This window comes from Apteryx rowi, unplaced genomic scaffold, assembly GCF_003343035.1.
Source record: "Apteryx rowi isolate R43461 unplaced genomic scaffold, aptRow1 scaffold_1, whole genome shotgun sequence".
NCBI lineage: Eukaryota > Metazoa > Chordata > Aves > Apterygiformes > Apterygidae > Apteryx > Apteryx rowi.
The window spans coordinates 6,087,989-6,100,960 of NW_020447196.1; positions in this window are offsets into that span (position 1 = coordinate 6,087,989).

Sequence of the window (12,972 nt, forward strand, 5' to 3'; positions counted from 1 at the left end):
ACCTTAGGTCTTTTGCATGGGATAGGTCTATTATTTGGACACAAGTCTGTGCTCAGACATTTGGGCTTAGCACAGGCACAAAAAAGCATTTACCTGTGATGTGAAGAGGCTCGGAAATGCTGTGGCTGTACGTTCCTGGCTATGCCATCCACCACATAGCCCACACAGCCCTAAGGCAACATTGTGAGCAAGCTGCTGAGGCTGCTCTCTGTCCTAAAGAGCAAGTCGAGAGGTACTGCAGGACGTTATGGGAGGTGGGGACTGCTGAGCTCTGCAGGACGCATGCATGCAGCACACTGCAGAGATCAATCACAGCATCGCTCGTCTTGCTGGTCATTGAGATCACCTTTTGTAAGGGGTATAGACTGGGGAAGAAAGAGAAGATGGGCTGTAATGCTAAATTACTGCCTAAGCAATATACTTTACTCTTTACTCTCTTGGCAAATGTTGGCATAAAAACCTAGGAGGTGCTGATCACTTTCAATTCCAGAGACAGAACTCTGCACCCTGTCCTTCCATTGGCATTTATTGTTTCAAATACATTTAGCAAAAATGAGAAGATGCACACCCTAACAGCAGATATGGAGAAACACAGACTTGTTTCAGCTTATTAAGAATCTTGAACTTTCAAGAGTTTTTAATCCCTACTTAGAAATAGAAACTTTTACAGTTCTCTAGCAAATTGAACATTCATTCATTCTACTTTTGAGAAACTTAAGAAGCTTCAATAAAACAAAAGGACACTTTAAATCACCTCAGACATCAAAATTCTGAAAAGTAAATTTTATTCATTTCAGATAGCTGGATTTTTTTAAACAAAATTTTAATGAAATTAATAGCATGATTTATAAACTATGCCCAGATCATTGAACTGGTATTTTTTTCATCTGGAGAGAAAAGGTTCTGTGTGGAAAAGTGTCCTGGTGTCAATCTTAGGCTGCCTTCTGTTGGCTATACATGGAGATGAATGTAATATCTGCCCACTTATAGTGTTGATGGTACTGTCAGTTGGTACAGCTGACACCCTGTGACCCTGTGGCCTGCTCAAAACTGTATTTTCCCATATGCAAATATTCACATTGTAGCTGGCTCTTAAATAGTTAATACTATTTGTATGATCTGATACCATCCCAGTCCATGCTGATAGGTAGTAGCTTGAGTAATAGCTTAATGCCCTTTCCCAACTGTCCTCAAATAGATGAATCCATTGAAGGTAATTTGGAATTTTGTTTTGATTATCTGAACTGCAGCAATGAAAGAAATAATGAAAACATTTCCAATGATGAGGTAAAAAAGATTATTAGAAGATTCTGATCAAATCAGTGGTAGAGCATTCCTAGGCTTATAACTACTGTTTTCCATCGTTGGAAAGAAGACTCAAATTAAAAAAAAAATCTCTGATAGTCCCAAAATTTGTAATTTGTCCATATTCTTCTCTCACTCGATGATAAATCGGCTGTACTTGCGATGAAGTATCAAACCACATTCTGTAAGACTTACATAAATAAGAGGAGACTAGAACCCAGAGTCTTTAATATCTTTTTTGTCTGATTTTCTGTAAGTATTCAGAGGAGTAAGATTAAACTCTGAGAATGTGGGCAAATCCCACGGTATCAGCCTTAGGTTATCTGAAATCAAGGAGTCCCCCTTTCTTTACTAAGAGTACTGTATAATATATTTACAGATGAGGTGTTACTTTGAAGTCAGGATCTTGTCTTTGATCAAAAGCATACAGCTTCCCTCATGTCTTTCAGAAAGAGACAGTAGTTATATTGCACTGGTGTGGGGTTTTTTTAATGTTTTGGACAGCAAAAATGACATTTACATGAAACAGTAATCCTGGGAATGTATGAGATAAGACAATTTCAGCTATGAGTTGAGAGAAAGTCTCAAAAGCAGACTTTAAATCAAGCAGAAGTAATAGCATGTCATACTCACTTTACCTCCCTTACCTGCTGTTAATTAAAGTCCTGATAAAGGAGGTCTGTCAACATTAATATGATGAAAGTAAAACATGTGTTTAAAATTTTCTAGATGAAAGTACAGTTAATCAGTATTACAGAAAAAAAGGTTTTGAGTAAATGCTCTTAATTCAGCATGGTTGTTTAAGAAGTGTAAATATACCACAGTAGAGCTTTTTAATCCACAAAGGGAAGGGGCATATAGACTGACAATGCAGTAGTTTTGGTTCCTAAGGATGATAAAGAAGGACCAATACAATTAAAATGAAAAACATTGAGTAGTGGCCTGCTTATTCTACTCCTATGCTTTGTAGCCACTCAAGGCATTAACTTTGTCAGGCCTGTGTATTTGGATCAATAATATTATATTTCTAGTGGTTTTATATTGACTGGCCACTGACTCTTGTATGATTTTATATGTAAACATGAATGTGTCTATGCTAGAGGTAAAAAAAAGAGGAGTCTGGAAGAACAGTAGGCTGCATACACACAGCAAGGAAACACCGTTGAGGTGCCTCTGTAAAGATTTGTTTTAATAAAGAGCCTCTGGTTTATTCTCTAGCATGAAGCAGATTGGCCAAGCATTGCAGCTGCTCTTCATCCATAGACAGGTAGTGTTATCTTGGCTAACAGTGGAAAAAAGTATCTCTATTGTTTTATTTTTGTGGCACGTTAATGTACCATGGATGTTTTTGGAATGATTCTTTGAAGTAATCAAAGCTTCTTTCCTGAGGCTTGCGGTGCCAGAGCTATCAAACACGTTCATAATCTGGACCACGTTTTAAGATCAAGATTGCCTTATTCAGTTATGATGTTTCCTTCAGTATGAGTTTTTATTTGTGAAGTGTCTATGAAACACTTGTTTACCTAGAAAATTGATATTAGGATGCTGTTTACTCTGTTTATGTCAGTCTCTTAATGTCACCTAATAGCTCTAAATAAGCAAAATGTGCCTTGTGACTAGCTAGATGTTTATTGGTAAGCTATAATACTGGAGAATACTTGTTGCCATCAAGAAACAGTGGGTTTGGAGATCTGCATTATGGCAATTGCATTCCCCCTTCAAAGAAATTAAATGCTGCTGTTAGGAGCTAAATGAGAGTTTCAGTCTCAGCCTATGCTGCAGCCAGCTTTGTAGTTTGTTTGGTCAAAGGACAGGTTCCCCCATGAGCTTGCCTTCCGTCCACATTCTAGCCTAGAGACAAAACGGGAGAAAGAATTATGACCTGTTCATGCTTCTTTATGAATTTTTAAACTAGGAGAAAACAAAAACATTTAACATCTTTTAATATACTTTGTTGATGATTTAGTATTCTTAAAATACTGAAACCAAACTAAGAAAACTAGAATGTCCACCCAATCAAATGATGGTTCATTGAAAAGGTCAAAGTAATACATAATACTAGTACAAAAGTGCAGGGAAACAGGAGGATAAGGTTCAGCTACTTAATTTCTGAAGAAAAGGCTATAGCCATGCAAAGAGTGTTTGGATCCTTTTCTCCAGTTGTTGTGTAGTGCTGAGTGGGAGTCTGTGGCCAGAACAGATTTCTGCCAATGGAATTTCTTCAGCAGAGCTGGACTGCCTTGTTTTCCATAGCAGGAGCAAGCCTTATCTGTTATAGGAGACTGCATAACTGGTATTTTCTGCATTAAATAATTCTAGAGAAAAGAGCTTTTAGCTAAATAACTTTAGTAAGGAAAGGAACTATAAATTATTTTGAATATAACCTTTGTCACCCATATAGCATTTATGCAACCTGCAAAGCAAACTTTTAACTGAAATTTGCACATTGTGTCAGTTCATATTATAAAAATAATGTACAATGGGCTCTGTATTTTTTATGCTTAAATGTAATTACAAACACTTAAAATGATAGTGTTCTATGTACCTTTGTGCAAGCTTTGTGGGCTCCCCTGAGGAGTCTGACCTGAGATGGGGATGTCTGTCTGGTGCTAGGAAACACAGCAATGTAAGAGCAGATTTGGATGAGAGAGAGAGCAGAGCATGAGCTGAGATGTATCAGCAATATCGCTTGGTTAGCTTTGGATATTCTCCCTTGTGCTGACTTACTGCTCATTCTTCCAGCAGTCTTCCTCAGAGTATTTCTACTCAAACTCTCCATTTCTTTCTCATGATCTTCTCCCCCTCGACCCAATAATTTCAGTATTCACCTTTTGTATTCTTTGTCTTTATATTCTCTTAGTCTCTATTATAATAACTCCATAAAGATAATTAAAATAAAGAAAAAAAAGTTTTTTTCCCCCATATCTGATTGGCAGTGCTAACAAGATACTTCTGCTTTTATCATTTTCCTGTGCTTTGCCTGTATTTTAAATTTTGGAACAATGACTACCTGTTGATCTAGGTATAGCATAATGGAGTGTTGATCTTTGTTAATTCCTAGCTGATACTATTATATTATAATTCAGTTCCCATGGGAGTTTCATCACCTTGAGTTCAGAACGGAATAGGAAGAAGTATCATTATTCCTAGTTATAAATGGAAATAAATAACAAAAAGAAAATACTAGATAATCAGAAACTAATAAATTGTGCTTCCATCCTATGCCAAAGCCTTCCCTTGAGAGAAACAGGAAATGAAATGAGCCATCAGTAATGCCAAAATCAAGTTGCAATTAAAAAACCTGGGAGAGTAAGGTCTCAGAAAAATCAGTGCATTCGGACTTCCACTCTGTGCTTCAGAAGCAGGGGCAGACAAACTTTCACCCCAAAGTTCTGTTCACCTCTACAACTTTGTCATAAGATTTCATAGCTAGGAGAAATAGCTTTTGGTATTTTCCTTTTCCACATCAATCCTCTGTCTTTGTTTTTCTTCAAATGCTGATTTTTTTATGCTTCTGGTGCCTTGAGAAGTGTAGAAATGTGAGATGTGAAAAGAAAACCTTGAAGTACTTTAAGAAAGCAGCTTTGGTGTTTCACGAACTCCTGCCCAAATGTATCAGAATATGCACAGTGAAACTACAGTCTTTGCATTATTAATGATGTTATCAACTGAACAGCATAAAGCTTTATAACTTTATAACCTTCTTCCAAAATTAATATAGAATTCCTAATTCTATAAAAATTAAATCAGTATAAATCAGTAGCAATTCAGTGGAGTCCTATATGCCAAATTATTTCTTATTTACACCAGTGTAATTCCTGGTGTAAGTTATCCCCAAATTTATCCCTTAACCTCATCTTGGTACTAAAATCAAAACTGTCTAAGGCCTGTCATAAGTGCAGAAGGGTGTGTGTATGTGTGTCCATCCATGTCTACAGAATATTTTTTAAGCCAGTCCAAAAACTCAGCGCTCCAAATGCCAATTGACCCATGGTTTGCACTTTACAGGGCAGAGTCCTGGAATTGTTTAAAGGATGCACATTCACACAACAGTGTGGCTGTGTCCAACGAGGACTGCTTATTTCTCATCCGTTTGTCACATTTTTGAAGTACAGAGATATATAGAGCCATTTCTAAAATGTGAAAGGTTGCAGAAAAGAGACATTATGCACTTATGGGCAATAGTATTAGATGTATTTCTTGTAATTTCTAACAAGTATGTTGTTACAAGATGCGTGCTTGAGAATGCTAGTGACCTACACACACCTTGAAAATTAGTACAAGGCAAATTAGCAGAGAGTCACAGAATTTGCCAAGGGCGTTCTTTTTGAAGTGTTTAGAGAATTAATAAAGGGTGTTCAGGGTAAATGCTTTATGTATAACATGCAAAGTCAGTCAGTATTGTTCAGTTAAAAATCCAGGCTAACACAGACATAGTCTGTTCGTGTCTATAGGTAATCTGTTTTTATAAAATAAATAAAGCTCACTTGCTATTTAAATCCATTGCTTTATTTGATTTTTATTTCAGTATCCTGAAGGTTTAAGAAGAACCAAAGTTTTGGCCCTCGGGCATTTCCCTTGCCTGCTTAGGAGTGCCTACAGCCAATACCGACTTGGTTACAAATGTGAAAGCACTATTTGTATGAATACCGCAGATGCTCTTATTTCTCAAGAATGAGAAGCAATTCTGTGGCCAATTCTCCTGATGCTGATTTTTAAAACAGATCAAACATGGAAACAGCAGGGAAAAAAAAAATCAAAGATGTCTTTCCAATTTAATATAGGCTCTTAGATGGGAGTAACCATCCTGAATTAGATTTCAGAAGCATGGTCCCTTTTCTTTGCAGAATGAAACATTATAGACTTATGATACCGGGGGAAAAGCTGGCTCTCCTCGTGCATGTTCTGTTATATAAAGTACTCAGAGAGCTGATTAATCTATGGGAGTTGGTAATCATTTGACTCTGGATATTTTGTTCAAATGTTTTTTCAGTGATTCATGAAGCCCTTATCGAAATTCAAAAGGCACTTCACGAATCAACTAGGAGCTTAAAAAAAAAAAATTAGCAGTAATGAGCTCATTTCCATAGAAATAGGACTAGGCTCACTGGTGGGTCAAACTGTTTCCTGCACTTCCACTTACCAGTATTTTCCTCAGTTCTTCTCCTTTTATTTCATGCATCATTATCTTCCATTTTCTCTATATCTAAACCATGCCATTTGGCTTTTTGTTCTCTAACCAACAACTGTCACTTCGAGGTATTTCAAAATGGTGGTGAGAAAATTGTCATCCAGATTTCACTCAAAAAAATTTAAAATTCATTGTCATCTTGAAACCTATTATTCGTGACAGTTTCCTCAACAGATTACAAATCATAGTTTCAAATAGCATTGAGCAAAATTTTATAATGGACAAGCCTCTCCATTCCTGCTGGATTAGTAATGTGTTTTAATGATACTGCATTTGTATTCTTTCAGTTTTCTTTCATGAGACATCAAAGAAGCAACACAGAATGTATCTTTGATATTCCAGACATACCACAAAACTTTAGTGTTTTCCATTCCTTCAGACTGACGGCTAACCAAGATGAAAGCTGAGGTCTTGTGAGCAAAACCTAAGGTATCTGAAAAGAAATGGTATCTCTTTGTGGTGCTCAATTTGTTGGAAAGAGGGAGCTGCTTATGTTTTACACACCACAGCACGAGACTTGTTTTGGCATATTCCAGAAAAGTAATGTTGCACTCGCATACAACGGGCTGGTACAGAAGGTCATGTGCTGGTGCTGGACATGTTCAGATTGTTTCACAGGCTATCATCCAGGGTTGGGATGAAGGAACAAGAAAGGACATTTTGTGGCTTGAAATCACACACACAGTCTTCCTACTCCTGTTTCAAGGCCATGCACTTTGTTTCGGAAAAATAGGAAAGACTGTTAATGTCAGAAGAGGGAACTATCCTGTGAATGGATTGGATTTGGTTGTCCCTACATCCAATAGTATATCACTAAAATAACTGAAAAAGTCTATTTTAGAATTTTGCCTGAAACATTTACTAAACTGTATATATGAAATATACATACACAAACATGTGTATATATTTGTGCCATATTTTACATATAACAGTAAGGCAAGATACAAATGTTGATGTTACTGCAATATCCAGATACATATATTTTAATAATACTATATGTAAAAATGCCTAATAGTCACATACATGATGAAAAATACATGCTGTTTTTGATAGCTCTACAACATCATACAATAGAAAATTGTGTGGTCCTGGAACATGAAGGAATCTGAATAGGAAATTTATATTATTGGAAACTCTAATATAAAGGAAGTAGACTCTCTTCAGGAAATATGCCATTGGAAAGGCCTTTCTTGTAAGCCTTTTTCCTAAGTTGCAGTAGACAGTCCCCATGCAGACCTGAAGATGAAAACCAGTTCTGCATGCATTATAGAGCTGTGTATCTCCTAGGATGAATACTGTTGTGTGATCAAGGGCAGAAATAAATTTTGCAATCTAATACTTAACTGCAACTGTATCTCAGCTGACACTTGCATTCTTCTCAGTTCTGGAACAGGTAAGAATTGTATCCCAGAAGAAGTGGCTTCAAGGAGGAAAAGAAAAATTTGTTCTACAAATGTACTTTCTGTCAAAGATGGTGAAAGAGCAGTCAGAAGTTCTCATAGAGCACAGACATGCCGTGGGATAGGAATGGCAAGGGAAAGTGTACAAAGGTTCATCTCCTTTTCACGAGGCATTGCATTTTCTTAGTGGTTGTTATGGATGGTGTAATCTAAAGCAGCTACTACTTCCCTTCAGGGAAGAGAAAGGGTCTCATAGTCTTTCCTTTTTCACAGAATCACAGAATAGCTAGGATTGGAAGGGACCCTTGGAGATCATCTGATCCAACCCCCTGCTGAAGCAGGGTCCCCATTTTTACCACAATCTCCAGTATTACTGGGACCAGTAATATGCAAAACTTTAACATGAGGCAAAAGTGCAAATGGCTTTAAAAAGCAGTTAGACAAGAGCACAGAGCAGAAGGTCATTATTGTCTAATAGACAAAACGGACAGGGTAAAGCAACAGCCTTAATCCTCTCTACTTACTGATTTTTGGAAGATGCCTTCTCTGGAAAGCATGTCCGAGAAGGGTCACACTGTACTAGCCCCATGTCTCGCACTCCTTCTCGTCTGTGGTGGAGCATGCTGGAGAAAGGATGCCAGCTAGAGAGTGCTGGAACATCGTGTGCTCTTAGGTAGAGATAGGTACCTGAGCTCCTCTTCCTTACCGTATCGTGCAGCATGGCAGAATCATGGCTTCGAAGTCCCTGCAGAAAATGCAATATTTATAGAATAATATTTGATGCATATTAAAAGTCATAGTAAAGCTAGGTGCTAGCCTCCATTTCAAGACTTATGCAATGAAATTGGGGAAACCTTAGCTGGAGAAGAATAAGAACTCTTACAACATAAATTGGATAGCGGACTCTCACTTATTATTTATGTGACACAGTTCTGCTCTCTTTCTCATTGTAAGTGGTACCTTGTTTTGTGAGTAATGGTATTTATAACCATGGTGGCATCTGTGTAATAGATTGAAAGTGAACACAAGCAACGGCTAGTGAAATCTAGTTGGTACAGAGTTCTATAATGATTTCTGTATTTCCTGCTTTCTTTGAGGTGTCTTAAATAGAGATTATTGTAGAGAACATGCAGCAATATTTTTGAGAGAGAGATTTTTACTTTGTCTTCCACAAAGTACAATACAGAGACAACGCCAGCAAAATCCAGGCCAAATAATTAAGTTTATTCTTGTTTCTTTATATATTGCCTCTTGAGGGAAATTCTGTGGAGACAGGAGCAATCATGCAGGCTTGCTATGGTTCCTCCAGGCTCCTCCCTACTACAAATCACCCTGGGTTTTATAAAAGAAAACAGGACTCTCCTGTTAAAGCTTTGCAGTGACTAGATTTCTGGTTAATTGTCAGCTGATTTTTCTGACACCAATCTGTAATGCCATCCGTGTATGAGGGAATTCTCTTTGAGGATGCCTTACTGAGCACAGATGAAGGAAAGTTTCCTTAGCAACAGGAATAACATGGAATGCTGAAAAGCTCTCTGGTGACTCTCCTTGTTCTTGTACAACACAAAAAGCTTTTTTTTCAATTTGTTTTTATTTATACAGTATAAAGACTCAGAAACACAACCTGACAGTTCTTGCCTACTTTCAATTTTTTTCAAGCAAATGAAGTTAAAAAATTAGTAATCCTTCAGGCATCATTCAAATAATTCTCTTAGTATGTCCAATTCCTTCATTAATTAATTTGCAAAAGCTTATTAGCATATAGCAAGTAAAGTATGATTTAGTCTGACTTGTATCCAAGGAAACGCGTATAATTAATAAGTGAGATAATACTTTGCACCTCTGTAGCACTTCTCTAGCCATGCTTTACCCTCCTGGAGGACTTTAAGGCCAGATTTTAAATGTGTTTAGACATCTACAGGTACCTGAAGAGTTTTTGAAAAGTGACCTTAATAATCTGTCAGTTATCTGTTAGCACCCTTGTGAGATACAGCAAAATATTGTTTCCAGTGATACAGATTAAGATTAGAAAACACACATTAAAGCTTTGGAAGGGTTAAGAGAGACTCCAACCTTATGACTAACCAATGTTCCCTGCCAGGCAAGATCAGATAATTAATGCAATTTAGGAAAAAGAAAAGCATTTTATTCAAAGCATACACCAGCATGGTAAGACATTATCTAGCTGTTGTCCTGCAGGGGCAGCTCACCTTGAAGCTGCAGTCTGGTTCAGTCCCCTCCGTTACCCACGGTGATAAGTTCATCGATTAGGTCTCCCCCGTCACAGGAAGGAACAAACACAGAACCAGAAGAGACCTCGTGGAGCAATAAATCTCTTGCTGGCAATAACTAGCAGCCACAGCAGCTTAGTTCCTTTCATAAATGACTCCAGCTCCATCTTTAATGTATAGTAGTTAGAGGGTTTGGTTTCACTTTTCCAATTGGATATGACTGCCCTCTATAAATAATCCCCTCTTAGCCTTTGATTTGCTAAGACTAAGCATGCCAAAGGTTTTATCTTCTACAATAACTCCTCCATCATCCTAGTGTTCCTTGTCCCCACTTATTTTATTTTGAATTAATCTTTCCAGAACATGGGGTTAAAGTGCATTAGAACTTTAGTACAACCCCCCCTGGTTTTAGGTCCTCAAAAAAGTCACTTTTGCCTGAGTCTCAAATAGAAATTAGCTAATTTCTAGGTATATAGTAACAGACCGACTGGAAAGAAATGCTTGGTATTAGGTGCAATGAACTGTTCCCTTTAGGTAATTCCTTGAAATGGGAGCTTTGATCTCAAAATCTTTTTGGCTAACTTTTTACCAATTTCTTGCTTTATGGTAGCATAGGCAACATAACAATATATTGAAGGAAGAGAATAGATTATAAAGACAAAGCCAGCAGAAGTTTAAATAATACTTGCAAAGCAGTGTTGCTAGCTGAGGGTTGGAATTAGTATATGTTACTCTGATAGTACTGTAACATCATTCATTTTGTCAACTGGGAAATGACAGTTAAAAATTTACTGTCAAAGCTCAAAATATCTATTAGAATATCTAGTACCTGAATATAACTGGAAATCAGTGGGCATACCGGTCAATGAGAAAAATAAATAAGGAAAAAAAATAGGGTTTAGGTGTGAAATCTTTACATCAGTTATTTTTATGTTAGTTTACCTACCAAAGGACAATGTTTAAGACTACTTAAAACAAATGAATACCTCCCATTATATTTTCTTGTTGAGTATACATTTATTTATACTTTTCACTGTGCAATAATAAAATGACATAACAGGAACAACATTATGGACAGAAGAGATTTAATTGTAATGAAAGTTTAATTACCATGAATGACTTGCAACCATATTATAAACAGTACAATGCATTTGATATTTTTACATGTTTGCAGGGTGCAACACTGAAATATATTTGCCAGTAACTGACAGACTAAATTATGGCTCAGAGAATAGAAGAGCTATTGTATCTCATTGGTAGGTGATGAACATTGAGATGTATAAACCACTGCAATAGAACATTACAGAGTTTTAAATCGAATCTCTCATGACAAGATGACATTTTCCACCTGTTAAAAGAAAAGAGAATTGCACACCTGCTAAATCTCAGATAAAGAATAAAAGAATGACAGCATCACAGTTAGGATCTCATCTTATAGACCTGTGTTTTTCGTTTAGACAGCCAGCGTGCGTGTGTTTGGCAGCATTCTGTTGCTGCTGTCTGCTGGTGCTTCTGATGTGTTGGCCACCTAAGGCAAGGGACAGAGATCCTGGGATAGTGGTTTTGAAGACTGATAGGTAAGGCCTGGGGAGCTAACGGAGCACCATTTCCCCAGGAAGCGAGAAAAGTTAATAAGAACATGGCCTGCTGGTGGCATCTGAATTTTCACAGCAAGTCCCTCTTATTGGAATGCTAATTTTCAGAAATCTTTGGCAAATGGGGACTGCACATGTGCAGACTGACTATGCAGCGTTGTATGATGCAGCGATAGTGCAACTGCGGCATGTGAATTCGATCAATCATGCACTGTATCCTGATGTGCCATTCATAGTGCACGTACCCACATACTTCTTTCCGAGTACATGGAAAAATTGGAATTTCCCCCCAAAAAGTGGAAAAAGCACTACTCAAACCAAAGGGCACGTACCAGACCTGGTGCAGTTCTAGGGAAGTTACAGATGGAATTCCTTGGACATAAATTCCCTTTTGACATAAGTCAAAAGTTAATTACATGTTAACACTCACTGAGTTTACCTGGCTCTGTAGCTGATTTATAGTCATTTGTGATACAAGCTGTATGCAGTACTGTGTTCAGGGCAAGCAGGTTGTCAACCCCTTTTAATCTATTTAGTGCATGTATCACTAGCTTGTGAAAGTGCCAATTAGTTTATGATTAGTTAATGGCCAAATTTGTTTCAGATGTACTGAGCCCCCGTTAGGGGTATAGGAAACGCCTGTGCCAGAGCTTTTGAAAACAAGGCACTTTGCAGGCTTCCCTCTTGTCCCTGCTGCAAGAGGTATCAGCAGGGATAGTTCTAGGGTGCTTCCTTGCTAAAATGCAGACTTTTACCTTTTTGGACGTAAGATTCTTTACTGGCTACTAGTGACGTGCGGCCTGTTTAGAGCATGCATGCAGTCTGGGATGTGTTGCATGTCGGCAAGGGGCGGCGCGTGGCGCGCTTGCTGCGGCTGCTGGACCCGCGTGCTGACAGAGGCGCACGCGTGGGTCGCAGCAGCGCTCCTCTCCGGCCAGGGCCTTGCTACCTGCAGGGCTTCTGCAGGCGAGCAAGAGCAGGCGCTCGCACGAAGCGCTTGCCCGGGCTCCCGTGCGGGGGCTGCGTTTGGAGGCGTTCGCCGGGGCTCCCGGTTGTAAGCGGAGCCGGGGCGCCGGCCATCGGGCCCGTCTGCTCCCGCGGCAGGGCGCCGCTGAACGCTGGGGCTGGCCCGGTGCTTCGCAAGCCTCTGTCGGCCCCGGCAGGTAACCTGGCCCCGGCCCCAGGCGTGCCGCCCGGCTCCTCCGCACCAGGCGCGGCCGCTGCCCTCGCGCGGGGCCTGGACGCTTCCG